Source organism: Hyperolius riggenbachi, chromosome 3, assembly GCF_040937935.1.
Source record: "Hyperolius riggenbachi isolate aHypRig1 chromosome 3, aHypRig1.pri, whole genome shotgun sequence".
Taxonomy (NCBI): Eukaryota; Metazoa; Chordata; class Amphibia; order Anura; family Hyperoliidae; genus Hyperolius; species Hyperolius riggenbachi.
This window is the reverse complement of record NC_090648.1, coordinates 193,673,945-193,687,953: the sequence shown is the minus strand read 5'-3', so window position 1 is coordinate 193,687,953 and position 14,009 is coordinate 193,673,945.

Here is a 14,009-nt window from a genome sequence, read left to right as displayed (position 1 = left end):
TAGCATCAGCAAAGACTTGGGTCACTCTCAAGCCTGGTACATACCTTCAACTTTAATTGGCCAATCACTGACCAATTTTACCAACTCCATGATGTAGTATGAGGGTATACCTATGCAATCTGCTCATAGTGTTAAAGGAAACATCCAAGCAAACTAAAAATATAAAAAAATCCACTTACCTGGGGCTTCCTCCAGCCTCTGCCAGCCTCCCTGTTCCCTCGCCACAGCTCAGATCCACGCTGGTGGTCCGGGGTCCCCTCCAGTGCAAAATGTTGCCCGAGTTGCGACTACGTCATCCGGACTGCACTGCGCAGTAGTTCTGCGCCTGTGCAGTACTGCCTGGATGACGTCAGTGAGCCGCACGCTGGAATGCAGGCGAGGTTGGCATTTGCACCGGAGGGGACCGGGAGCCACTGGAGCGGCAGCGTTGGCACAGAACTACTGCCAGAGGCTGGAGGAAGCCCGATGTAAGTGGATTTTTTTAGTTTGCGTGGACCTTCCCTTTAAATATCTGTTGACCCTCATACTGCATGGAGGTGGTAAAATTGGTCAGTGATTGGCCAATATTGAAAGTGTGTTACCAGGCTTCAAGAGGAGCTGTATAAACACATCTATAAGTAGATAAATACTTGTTCTACTTACATAACGTATGTATTGCACTGTCCACGTTTAGATTTTAGTGATTTTTCTATAGTAAAAAAAAAAAAGCAAATCCTTCTTAGGGTTTTCCATCTTAAAGGACTACCAAAGTGAGAAGAATATGGAGGCTGCCATATTTATTTCCTTTTAAACACCAGTTGCCTGGCAGCCCTGCTGATCTACTGTATTTGGCTGCAGTAGTGTCTTAAGACCAGAAACAAGCATGCCGCGAATCTAGTCAGATCTGACAATAATGGCAGAAACGCCTTATCAGCATATGCTTGTTCAGGGTTATGGCTAAATGTATTAGAACAGTGCTGTCCAACTTCAAGGGCATGGAGGGCCATTTTTTTTTCAGACCCCATGGTGGAGGGCCGAAGGTTCTTGCTAGAGCTGCAGCCCCCCCCCCTACCAGGAAAAAAATGCAATTAAAGGACAATTAGATTGGCAGCACTTTCCACAAAATGCATTTCAAGATTTCGGTGAAGTTGTGTGGCGCGCGCAGTGCGCCGAAAAACATGAGGGTTCCGTTGTGCGTACAGCGGCGCCGCGCCGAAAAATGGGTGTGGCCATGGACCAGAATGTGGCTGTGGCCAGGGGTGGAGACAAATTTACATGAACTTAGCAATGTAGGACATTAGATTAGGACAGTGGTGGCGAACCTTTTGGAGGCCGAGTGCCCAAACTGCAACCCAAAAGTCACTTTATCTATCTATCCGATAGATTCTATCGCAAAGTGGCAACAGCAATTTAAACTACATACAAATGTTTTAACTCATACATGAACATTATGGAAAATCCAAGTTGAAAATAAACTGTGAAGATAAACAATTTCATCCATCCTACTCCTGAAAAATGTATTTTTTTTATTTTTTTTTAGAACCTTCCAGTTTTATTTTCCGTTTTAAAAAGCTAAAAAAGTAGGTTTAACCCCCCCTGGCAGTATAAAAAAAATTCCGCCAGGAGGCAGCGCAGCAGTTTTTTTTTTATTTCTTATATCATGTAGCGAGCCCAGGGCTCGCTACATGATAGCCGCTGCTCAGCGGCATCCCCCCGCCCGCTTCGATCGCCTTCGGCGATCTACGATCAGGAAATCCCGTTCAAAGAACGGGATTTCCTGGAGGGCTTCCCCCGTCGCCATGGCGATGAGGCGGGATGACGTCACCGACGTCGGGACGTCATTGGGGGTCCCGAACCACCCCTCAGCGCTGCCTGGCACTGATTGGCCAGGCAGCGCACGGGGTCTGGGGGGGCCGCGCGACGGATAGCGGCGATCGAGCGCGGGGCGGCGGCGATCGGTGTGCTGACGCAGCTAGCAAAGTGCTAGCTGCGTGCAGCAAAAAAAAAAAAAAATTAAACAAATCGAAAACCTCCTGCGCGGCTTACCCCGCACTACGTTTGGGGTTACCGCCAAGGAGGTTAATGCTATTGTCTCATATGATGATGATTCAGCTTTTCCCATAATATCACAGTTAGCAATCATGTGACTCCCAACAAGACAAATTCAGCAATCATGAGGCCCCCAACAAGACACATTCAGCAATCATGATGCCCCCAACAAGACACATTCAGCAATCATGATGCCCCCAACAAGACACATTCAGCAATCATGATGCCCCCAACAAGACAAATTTAGCAATCATGAGGCCCCCAACAAATCATGAGGCTCCCAACAAGACATATTCAGCAATCATGATGCCCCCAACAAGACAAATTAAGCAATCATGATGCCCCCAACAAATCGTGAGGCCCCCAACACGACAAATTCAGCAGTCATGAGGCACATAAATAGACAGCATTTCACATAAATAGGCTGAATGCCCCTTTAATATGGTAGACACCTCTCACCTGGCTTCTAAATTCTTCTCTATGGGCTCCTGCTCCTGGCAATACTGTTTTTGGCCGGATTGGGGATGATGTGTGGGCTGAAAGGCCTTGCGGTGATGCTGTGGCCGGGCTGGCGGTGATGCTGGGGCCGGGCTGGCGGTGATGCTGTGGTGTGGCCAGATGAGGTAGTGACAGGTGCCCCCCCAGTTAGATAGTGACAGGTGTCCCCCCAGTTAGAGACAGGTGTCTCCCAGTTAGATAGTGACAGGTGCCCCCCAGTTATCGTGGCAGGTGCCCCCCTAATGAGATAGTGACAGGTGCCCCCCCAATGAGATAGTGACAGGTGCCCCCCCAGTTAGATAGTGACAGGTGCCCCCCCCCAGTTAGATAGTGACAGGTGCCCCCCTAGTTAGGGACAGGTGCCCCACTAGTTAGATAGGGACAGGTGCCCCCCCCCCCCCCAGTTAGATAGGTGCCCCCCCCCCCAGTGTCCAGCGCCTCCTACCCTGCCGTTACCTCTGCCGTGTGATGCCTGCCAATGCCTTCTCCTGTGTCCCCGCTGCCTCACACTCACAGCTCAGACCTCACAGATCGCGGCGACTGAAGCAAGGAGAGTGCGCAAGGCACCCGCGCGGCTAAGCTTCACATGCGGAAGTGACAAATGATGTCACTTCCGCATGTGACGTACTCCGTGTGTATGCGGGTACCATGCGTACTCTCCTTGCTTCAGTCCCTGCGATCTGTGAGGTCTGAGCTGTAAAGCAGCGGCAGCGGGGACACAGGCAGCAGGGACAAGGCCACTATAGGAGGGAGCAGGCATGGCGTCCATAGCGCAAGCCATGCCTGCACCTCAGTGAGAAGGGTGGGCCGCAGCAGGAGGCCTGGCGGATGCGGCCCGCAGGCCGCCAGTTGGACAGTGCTGTATTAGAAGAAGAGGATCAGCAGGATAGCCAGGCAACTGGTATTGCTTAGGAAATTTTGCAGCCTTCTTATCCCTCTCACTTCAGTCTTCATCTTTTAGGAAAAAGATAGTATGGCTCTGTACAGTAAATGGATGAATGGCAAGTCTTCTTTCAGCTTATATTTAAAGGGGCAGTATTGCGAAAATAGTCCTTTTTACTTCATTACATATAAGTTATGTTCAAGTGGAGTAATACTTTAAACACGTTTAGTGGCTGAACAAATGTAATTAGTACACTGGCATTACCTATTTGAAGCAAGGGAGCCACGTCAGAAGAAACATTTACTGACGCAGATTTAGACAATACCATTATGCTGTACAAGGCAACTAAATCAGCTGTTTGGGGTGGCATTATATTTTCCCCTTGAGACGTTAGAAATAGGATCCTCCACCTTGTAACTGCACTCTCGTGCAGTTCTTCAGCTCATGTGAGCCGCGTGACGTCACCGCACTTCACAGATCCTAATGCTGCCTGCCGAGGCCCGTTCACCGCTGCTGGCAAGGACACGGACACCTATTGCTGTCCGTTGATGTGGTTACCAGCTTTCAGCTCTGCGCAGCATTGTGGCAGCAGCACGGAGCAGCCAGGAGTTGTAGCTGGGTCCTGCTAGCATCTAACATTACGATTAAAGTTTTATTCACGAGGCAAGCATTCTTAGAAGGAAAGCGTTACTGCTTTGCACCCAATCACCCCTAATCACCCATCAGTCACTCCCTGTCACTGTCAACGCTATTTTTTTTTTAGTCCCTAAACTGCCCCCTGGGGACTCCTGATCACCCCCCACCCCTCAGATTCTCCCCAGACCCCCCCCCCCCCCGTGTACTGTATTCATCTATCCCCCCTGATCACCTATCAATCACCCCCTGTCACTGCCACCCATCAATCTGCCCTTAACCTGCCCCTTGCGGGCAATCTGATCAACCACCCACAACATTAGATCGCCTGCAGACCCGACGTCAGATCACCTCCCAAGTGCACTGTTTACATCTGTTCTCTCCTCTAAACACCCACTAATTACCCATCAATCACCACCTGTCACTGTTAACCATCAGATTAGACCCTAATCTGCCCCTTGCGGGCACCCAATCTCCCGCCCACACGCTCAGATTGCCTTCAGACCCCCCCTTATCAATTCACCAGTGCATTATTTACATCTGTTCTTCCCTGTAATAACCCACTGATCACCTGTCAATCACCTATCAATCACCCCCTGTCACTGCCACCCATCAATCAGCCCCTAACCTGCCCCTTGCGGGCAATCTGATCACCCACCCACACCATTAGATCGCCTGCAGACCCGACGTCAGATCACCTCCCAAGTGCATTGTTTACATCTGTTCTCTCCTCTAAACACCCACTAATTACCCATCAATCACCCCCGGTCACTGCTACCCATCAGATTAGACCCCTATCTGCCCCTAGGGCACCCAATCACCCTCCCACACCCTCAGAACGCCCTCAGACCCCAGCCCTGATCACCACGCCAGTGCATTGCTTGCTTCTATTCCCCCCACTAATCACACCTTGAGACACCCATCAATCACCTCCTGTCACTAGCACACCTACCCATCAAATCAGGCCCTAATTTGCCCCGTGTGGGCTCCTGATCACTCGCCCAAACCCTCAGATCCCCCTCAGACCCCCTTCCGATCACCTCCCCAGTGCATTGATTGCATCTATTTTCCCCTCTAACCACCCCCTGAGACACCCATCAATCACCTCCTGTCACCCCCCTAGCACTCCTATCCATCAGATCAGGCCCAATACAACCTGTCATGTAAGAGGCCACCCTGCTTATGACCGGTTCCACAAAATTCGCCCCCTCATAGACCACCTGCCATCAAAATTTGCAGATGCTTATATCCCTGAACAGTTATTTTGAGACATTTGGTTTCCAGACTACTCACGGTTTTGGGCCCGTAAAATGCCAGGGCAGTATAGGAACTCCGCAAGTGACACCTTTTTAGAAAAAAGACACCCCAAGGTATTCTGTTAGGTGTTTGAAGCGTTCATAGAAGATTTTATTTTTTGTCAAAAGTTAGCGGAAAATGATTTTTATTGTTTTTTCACAAAGTTTAATTTTTCACTAACTTGTGAAAAAAAATAAGATCTTCTATGAACTCACCATACACCTAACGGAATACCTTGGGGTGTCTTCTTTCTAAAATGGGGTCACTTGTGGCGTTCCTATACTGCCCTGGCATTTTAGGGGCCCTAAACCGTGAGGAGTAGTCTAGAAAACAAATGCCTCAAAATGACCTGTGAATAGGACGTTGGGCCCCTTAGCGCACCTAGGCTGCAAAAAAGTGTCACACATGTCGTATCGCCGTGCTCAGGAGAAGTAGTATAATATGTTTTGGGGTGTATTTTTACACAAACTTATGCTGGGTGGGAGAAATCTCTCTGTAAATGGACAATTGTGTGTAAAAAAAAATCTAAAATTTGTCATTTACAGAGATATTTCTCCCACCCAGCATGGGTATATGTAAAAATACACCACAAAACACATTATACTACTTCTTCTGAGCACGGCAGTACCACATGTGTGGCACTTTTTTGCAGCCTAACTGCGCTAAGGGGCCCAAAGTCCAATGAGTACCTTTAGGATTTCACAGGTCATTTTGCGACATTTGGGTTCAAGACTACTCCTCACGGTTTAGGGCCCCTAAAATGCCAGGGCAGTATAAGAACCCCACAAGTGACCCCATTTTAGAAAGAAGACACCCCAAGGTATTCTGTTAGGTGTATGACGAGTTCATAGAAGATTATATTTTTTTGTCACAAGTTAGCGGAAATTGATTTGTATTGTTTTTTTTCACAAAGTGTCAATTTCCGCTAACTTGTGACAAAAAAAAAATCTTCTATGAACTCACCATACTCCTAACAGAATACCTTGGGGTGTCTTCTTTCTAAAATGGGGTCACTTGTGGGGTTCCTATACTGCCCTGGCATTTTAGGGGCCCTAAACCGTGAGGAGTAGTCTAGAATCCAAATGCCTCAAAATGACCTGTGAATAGGACGTTGGGCCCCTTAGCGCACCTAGGTTGCAAAAAAGTGTCACATGTGGTATCGCCGTACTCAGAAGAAGTAGTATAATGTGTTTTGGGGTGTATTTTTTACACATACCCATGCTGGGTGGAAGAAATATCTCTGTAAATGGACAATGTGGGGTTTTTTTCGCCTTCCTCTGGATCAACAGGGGTATGTGGGGGACGGGCTGGAGTTGTAGTTTGTACTGGTTGAACTCGATGGACGTATGTCTTTTTTCAACCAAAATAACTATGTAACTATGTAATTGTGTGTAAAAAAAAAAATCAAAAAATTGTCATTTACAGAGATATTTCTCCCACCCAGCATGGGTATGTGTAAAAATACACCACACAACACATTATACTACTTCTCCTGAGTACAGCGGTACCACATGTGTGGCACTTTTTTGCACCCGAACTGCGCTAAGGCGCCCAAAGTCCAATGAGTAACTTTAGGATTTCACAGGTCATTTTGCGACATTTGGTTTCAAGACTACTCCTAACGGTTTAGGGCCCCTAAAATGCCAGGGCAGTATAGGAACCCCACAAATAACCCCATTTTAGAAAGAAGACACCCCAAGGTATTCCGTTAGGAGTATGGTGAGTTCATAGAAGATTTTATTTTTTTTGTCACAAGTTAGCGGAAAATGACACTTTGTGGAAAAAAAAACAATTAAAATCAATTTCCGCTTACTTGTGACAAAAAATAAAATCTTCTATGAACTCACCATACTCCTAACGGAATACCTTGGGGTGTCTTCTTTCTAAAATGGGGTCATTTGTGGGGTTCCTATACTGCCCTGGCATTTTAGGGGCCCTAAACCGTGAGGAGTAGTCTTGAAACCAAATGTCGCAAAATGACCTGTGAAATCCTAAAGGTACTCATTGGACTTTGGGCCCTTAGCGCAGTTAGGGTGCAAAAAAGTGCCACACGTGGTATCGCCGTACTCAGGAAAAGTAGTATAATGTGTTTTGGGGTGTATTTTTACACATACCCATGCTGAGTGGGAGAAATATCTCTGTAAATGGACAATTGTGTGTAAAAAAAAATCAAAAAATTGTCATTTACAGAGAGATTTCTCCCACCCAGCATGGGTATGTGTAAAAATACACCCCAAAACACATTATACTACTTCTCCTGAGTATGGCAATACCACATGTGTGGCACTTTTTTGCAGCCTAACTGCGCTAATGGGCCCTAAGTCCAATGAGCACCTTTAGGCTTTACAGGGGTGCTTACAATTTAGCACCCCCCAAAATGCCAGGACAGTAAACACACCCCACAAATGACCCCATTTTGGAAAGTAGACACTTCAAGGTATTCAGAGAGGAGCATAGTGAGTCCGTGGCAGATTTCATTTTTTTTTTGTCGCAAGTTAGAAGAAATGGAAACTTTTTTTTAGGGGTGGGACGGCGAATCCACGAATCCCTCAAATATTGAGAAATATTCGAGATTCGTGGATTCGAATCCCGACGCCATTTCCCCCTTAACGAATCCGCCGAATACCGCTGCATCCCCGCGCGCAACCGCCGATCCCCCGCTCGTCCTCTTCCGAACCCCCCCGCGCCTCCTTCGCTCGCCCCATGCATAGATGTGAGCATCGGCTCACCTAAAACCTGTCCTGGATTCTCTACCTGCCACCAGCGCAGAGCCGCAGACCTCTTGTTTCCTCCTCTGTTCCCTCTAGTAACCGCCCGGCGCTTCAGTGATGACGCGATGCAAATGCCGATCACTAGGGGGAACAGAGGAGGAAGCAAGAGGTCTGCGGCTCTGCGCTGGCGGCAGGTAGGGAATCCAGGGCAGGTGTTAGGTGAGCCAATGCTCACATCTATGCAAGGGGCGAGCGGAGGAGGCGCGGGGGGGTCGGAAGAGGACGAGCGGGGGATCGGTGATTGCGCGGGGATGCAGTGGGATTCGGCGCTGGATCCCCTTGTTAGGTGAGCCGATGCTATTTTTTTCTATGTAGGGGGTAAGCAGAGGAGGCGCACAGAGGGAGGGGTACCCTGGCTAGCTATACTGAGGGTCCCTATACCTAACTAGCTACACTGAATGCGCCTATAACTAACTAGCTATACTGAGGGTCCCTATACCTAACCAGCTATACTGAGGGTCCCTATACCTAACTAGCTACACTGAATGCCCCTATACCTAACTAGCTATACTGAGGGTCCCTATACCAAACTAGCTATACTGAGGGTCCCTATACCTAACTAACTACACTGAATGCCCCTATACCTAACTAGCTATACTGAGGGTCCCTATACCAAACTAGCTATACTGAGGGTCCCTATACCTAACTAGCTACACTGAATGTCCCTATACCTAACTAGCTACACTAAATGCCCCTATACCTAACTAGCTATACTGAGGGTCCCTATACCTAACTAGCTACACTGAATGCCCCTATACCTAACTAGCTATACTGAGGGCCCCTATACCAAACTAGCTATACTGAATCCCCTTATACCTAGCTATACTGAATGCCCTTTTACCTAACTAGCTATACTGAATGCCCCTATACCTAACTAGCTATACTGAATGCCCCTATACCTAACTAGCTATACTGAATGCCCCTATACCTAACTAGCTATACTGAATGCCCTTATATCTAGCTATACTGAATGCCCCTATACCTAGCTATACTGAATGCCCCTATACCTAGCTATACTGAATGCCCCTATACCTAGCTGTACTGAATTCCCCTATACCTAACTAGCTATACTGAGGGCCCCTATACCTAACTAGCTATACTGAGGGCCCCTATACCTAACTAGCTATACTGAGGGCCCCTATACCTAACTAACTTTACAGAAGGCCCCTATACCTTGCTAGCTATACTAAAGGCCCCTATGCTTTGCTAGCTATACTGAAGGCACCTATACCTAACTAGCTATACTGAAGGCACCTATACCTAACTAGCTATACTGAAGGCACCTATACCTAACTAGCTATACTGAAGGCACCTATGCCTAGCTAGCTATACTGAAGGCACCTATGCCTAGCTAGCTATACTGAAGGCACCTATGCCTAGCTAGCTATACTGAAGGCACCTATGCCTAGCTAGCTATACTGAAGGCACCTATGCCTAGCTAGCTATACTGAAGGCACCTATGCCTAGCTAGCTATACTGAAGGCACCTATGCCTAGCTAGCTATACTGAAGGCACCTATGCCTAGCTAGCTATACTGAAGGCACCTTTACCTAGCTACCTATAGTGTGAGCACCTAGCCTGCCTACCTATACTGTGGGCAACTATTCCACGGATCGCAGGATTCGTTAGATTCGGGATTCGAAAGGTTCGAGATATTCGAGAACCTTTTTAGATTCGGATTCGGATTCGAAGAAATTGTGGATTCGTCCCATCCCTACTTTTTTTCTTTCTTTTTTTTTTGTCACAAAGTGTCATTTTCCGCTAACTTGTGACAAAAAATAAAATCTTCTATGAACTCACCATGCCTCTCAGTGAATACTTTGGGATGTCTTCTTTCCAAAATGGGGTCATTTTGGGGGTATTTATACTATCCTGGAATTTTAGCACCTCATGAAACATGACAGGTGCTCAGAAAAGTCGGAGATGCTTCAAAATGGGAAAATTCACTTTTTGCACCATAGTTTGTAAACGCTGTAACTTTTACCCAAACCAATAAATATACACTGAATGTTTTTTTGTTTATCAAAGACATGTAGCAGAATAACTTTCGCGCTCAAATGTATAGGAAATTTTACTTTATTTGAAAAATGTCAGCACAGAAAGTTAAAAAAGTCATTTTTTTTTGACAAAATTCATATCGTTTTTGATAAATATAATAAAAATTAAAAATCACAGCAGCAATCAAATAGCACCAAAAGAAAGCTGTATTAGTGACAAGAAAAGGAGGTAAAATTCATTTAGGTGGTAGGTTGTATGACCGAGCAATAAACCGTGAAAGCTGCAGTGGTCTGAATGGAAAAAAAGGCTCTGGTTTTATGACTGCAGTCCTTAAGTGGTTAAATGATACCTTCTAAGTAGCTGAAATGTTTTTATACATATTACATCAGTTACGTTACCGTTTTCTTGTTGTAATCATCTTTATTTTACTGAAATGACAAACTTTGACACATTTTAGACCGAGTCATTCCACCCTTCCCTATAAACGAAGCCTGTATAAGTTACTCTGCAGGAAGTAAAGATGTCAAAATCCACTGGGGAAAAAAGTCTTTTAAATGTATTGCTATCCCATTAATGGGTGCAATTTCAATTTTGCAGGAAATACATTTGTCCTTTGAGGCAAAGTAATTTTGCCTTAAGTGGCAAATCTGACTTCTCAGAAAACACACTGTATATCATTACCTTGGCCATAGTAAATATAGCAGTTTGGTTGTTGGTCAGATAAGGTATGTTTTTTATGTGCCAGGACATCTATTCATCCATTCTGACACTGATCCTAATGGGAGTCATTTTCTCCAAGGCACACAGACAGTATTTGTGTTTACTGTCTTGGAGAATTCCACAAAGCATTAAATACAAATATCCCCCAAGTTATATCCACAGTAATTCATTTTCAAATACCTTTTTTTTCCCCTGTCTCTTGTATTTTGCTTTGAAATATCACTCAAGGTAAAACTTTACTATTGCTGAAAAAAAAAGTTTATTTCGGCTTGCTTGCACTTATTTTTTTTTATTGCAATTATAAAGCTCCAACATTTCATGCAGCAATACAATAAATACTGACAATAGGGGTGACAGCAGGGCCGGATTTACCATAAGGCACTGTAGGCACGTGCCTACAAGCGCCAGATGGAAAGGTGGCGCCTTCCTCTGATCTTCCCTATGCAGAGTCCTGATGAGTGTAAATGAGAGGTTACTCACCCAGCTCTCCGCATTCCACTGATGAGATCTCTCTTCAGCCAGGTGCACCACTAGCTACTTAATATTGAGGGTACTTCTGGCTACCTAATGCTAAGGTGCACCATTAGCTAACTATGATGGGCAAGGGAAGTAAGGAAGAAGTCACAGCTGGGCCACGCTTGTGGTGCTGTTTGGTAGGGGTTTGTAGGTCCATGGAGGGCGAAGTCTAGGGTGACAGGACATCTGTGCCTATAGGCTCCTGTGAGGTAAATCCGGGCCTGGGTGACGGACAACAGAATACAGGTAATAAGTAGTAAGACACACAATTTCGGATCATACACTGGAGAAGTAGTCCAGGTGATTCACGTTCAGTGAGCATGATCAGGTAGGATACACAAAGAGGACGGGCCCTGCTGAAGGCTTGCGTTCTAAAAGGAGGGGGTGGTGACACTAGTAGGGGGGCTGCATTGAGAGAAGCTCTTGGCTGAGCCCTAAGGGCTTTGATGAAATGGGGTAGGCCTTATTGAAGAGGTGGGTTTTGAGGGCCTAACGTTTATTAGATTATTCATTGTAAAATAAACATTTTACTGATGATCTTTCAGATAAAGTTATCACTTGCTGGGTCTGTTCCTCTAATGCACGCTGAGCCTTGCCCCCTTTCAGAAGTGACCCATGATACAGCATTTCTCTGAAAGGGGGTGTGGCTACGCTCCAGAAGCCGTGGCAAATGGGGCTCTGGGAGTACATTACTGGAAACAGACCTGTCAAGAGATTATAACTTTAACTGAGAAGACTGGTAAAAAGTTTATTTTACACTGAATAGTGTTTTACATGCCAATACTTAGAGACACTTATTTCACAGGCTTCTTGCAGAGACTGTGATAGTGGCAGGGGCATAACTATAGCGGGAACAGCCCCAGAAACTGCAGGGGGTCCTGCTGATCTTTTAAGTATCCAGAATGTCTGAATCACACTGGAAACAAACATGCAACAAAATCCAATCAAACTTTAGTCAAACATTTGTCATTTTTATTTATTGGATTTATATAGCATAGCGCTGGTCAATAAAGGGGGCGCCTCACTATGATCTCATTGACCGAACCGGAAGTACTAGCGGCAAACGCTGTGGGGACTTGGGAGTGAGGAGACCGAGATTGAACCCCACATACTGGTACAATCGTCACTATAAAGGCTCATACACACATCAGACCATAGTCTTTGGAAAATGAAAGATCACAGACCAATTTTACCCCCTTCCATGTAGTATGAGAGCCATACCTACACAGTGTATTCCAGTGATGGCTAACCTTGGCACTCCAGCTGTGACAAAACTACAAATCCCATCATGCCTCTGCCTCCATGAGTTATGCTTAGAGCTGTCAGAGTATTGCAATGCCTCATGGGACTTGAAGTTCCACTACAGCTGGAGTGCCAAGGTTAGCCATCACTGGTCTATTCTATGGAGCTGAACTCCCCATCAGGCAGAAATATTTGCAAGATGCTGCACACAAAGATGCTGTAGACATTCAAAAGATCAGTATCTGCAAAAGATCTGTTCCTGCAAAAGACTCGTTCCTGCAAAATGCATTCATAGTCTATGATATCTGCAGATCATCATACACAGCTTGTTTAACAGACATTCATCTGCAGATCATAACCACCGGTATGGATTTTCAGATCTGCAGATGATTGTCTGATCTGCAGATGAATGTCAGTTAAACAAGGTGTGTTTGATGATCTGCAGATCTCATAGACTATGAATGCAATTTGCAGGAACGGATCTTTTGCAGATACTGATCTTTTGTGTCTGTACAGCATATGTGTGTGTGCAGCATCTTGCAAAGATTTCTGTCTGATGGGGAGTTCAGTTGGTCTGTGATCTTTCATTTTCTAAAGACTATAGTCTGATGTGTGTATGAGCCTTAAAGGGAACCTTAACTGCCGTGTAAAAATAAATTCACTTACCTGGGGGCTTTCCCAAGCCTCCTGCAGCCGTCCTGTGCCCGCGCCGGTCCTTCGGTGCCCTCCGGTCTCCCTCCGCCGCTAAGTTTCGATTTCGGACGACTGCCAGTCGTCCTCGGGCCTCTTCCGCATTCCTCGTCGTAAACTGCAGTAAAGCGCGTCCGCATGACGCGTTTGGCGTCATGCGATGACGCGTCTGGCGTCATGCGGACGCGCTTTACTGCAGTTTACGACGAGGAATGCAGAAGAGGCCCGAGGACGACTGGCAGTCGTCCGAAATCGAAACTTAGCGGCGGAGGGAGACCGGAGGGCACCGAAGGACCGGCGCGGGCACAGGACGGCTGCAGGAGGCTTGGGAAAGCCCCCAGGTAAGTGAATTTATTTTTACACGGCAGTTAAGGTTCCCTTTAAGAGGTTTGGAAGTCACACCGGAGTAGCTTCACACCATGTAACCCTCGTCTGTAGAAGTGGCATCAGTGAGTAGTTCTTTCAGTTGCTTATGCAGTTAGTAAGATCCAGTTAGTGAACCGGTGACCTACAGCATTTGACACTCATTGAGGCCTCCTCATCTATACGGCTAATAAGGAACTGGAGACATAAGACTGAGAGCCAAAACTATAACTAGATACATCAGGAGACCTAGAAGTGATATGAATACCTGTGGAAAGGACATTTAGAGATCTATTAGGTCCCTTTATATAGGAGGCAATTTTATATTCAAATCTCTGTGGATTTTATTCTTATTATTATTACTTTTTGAC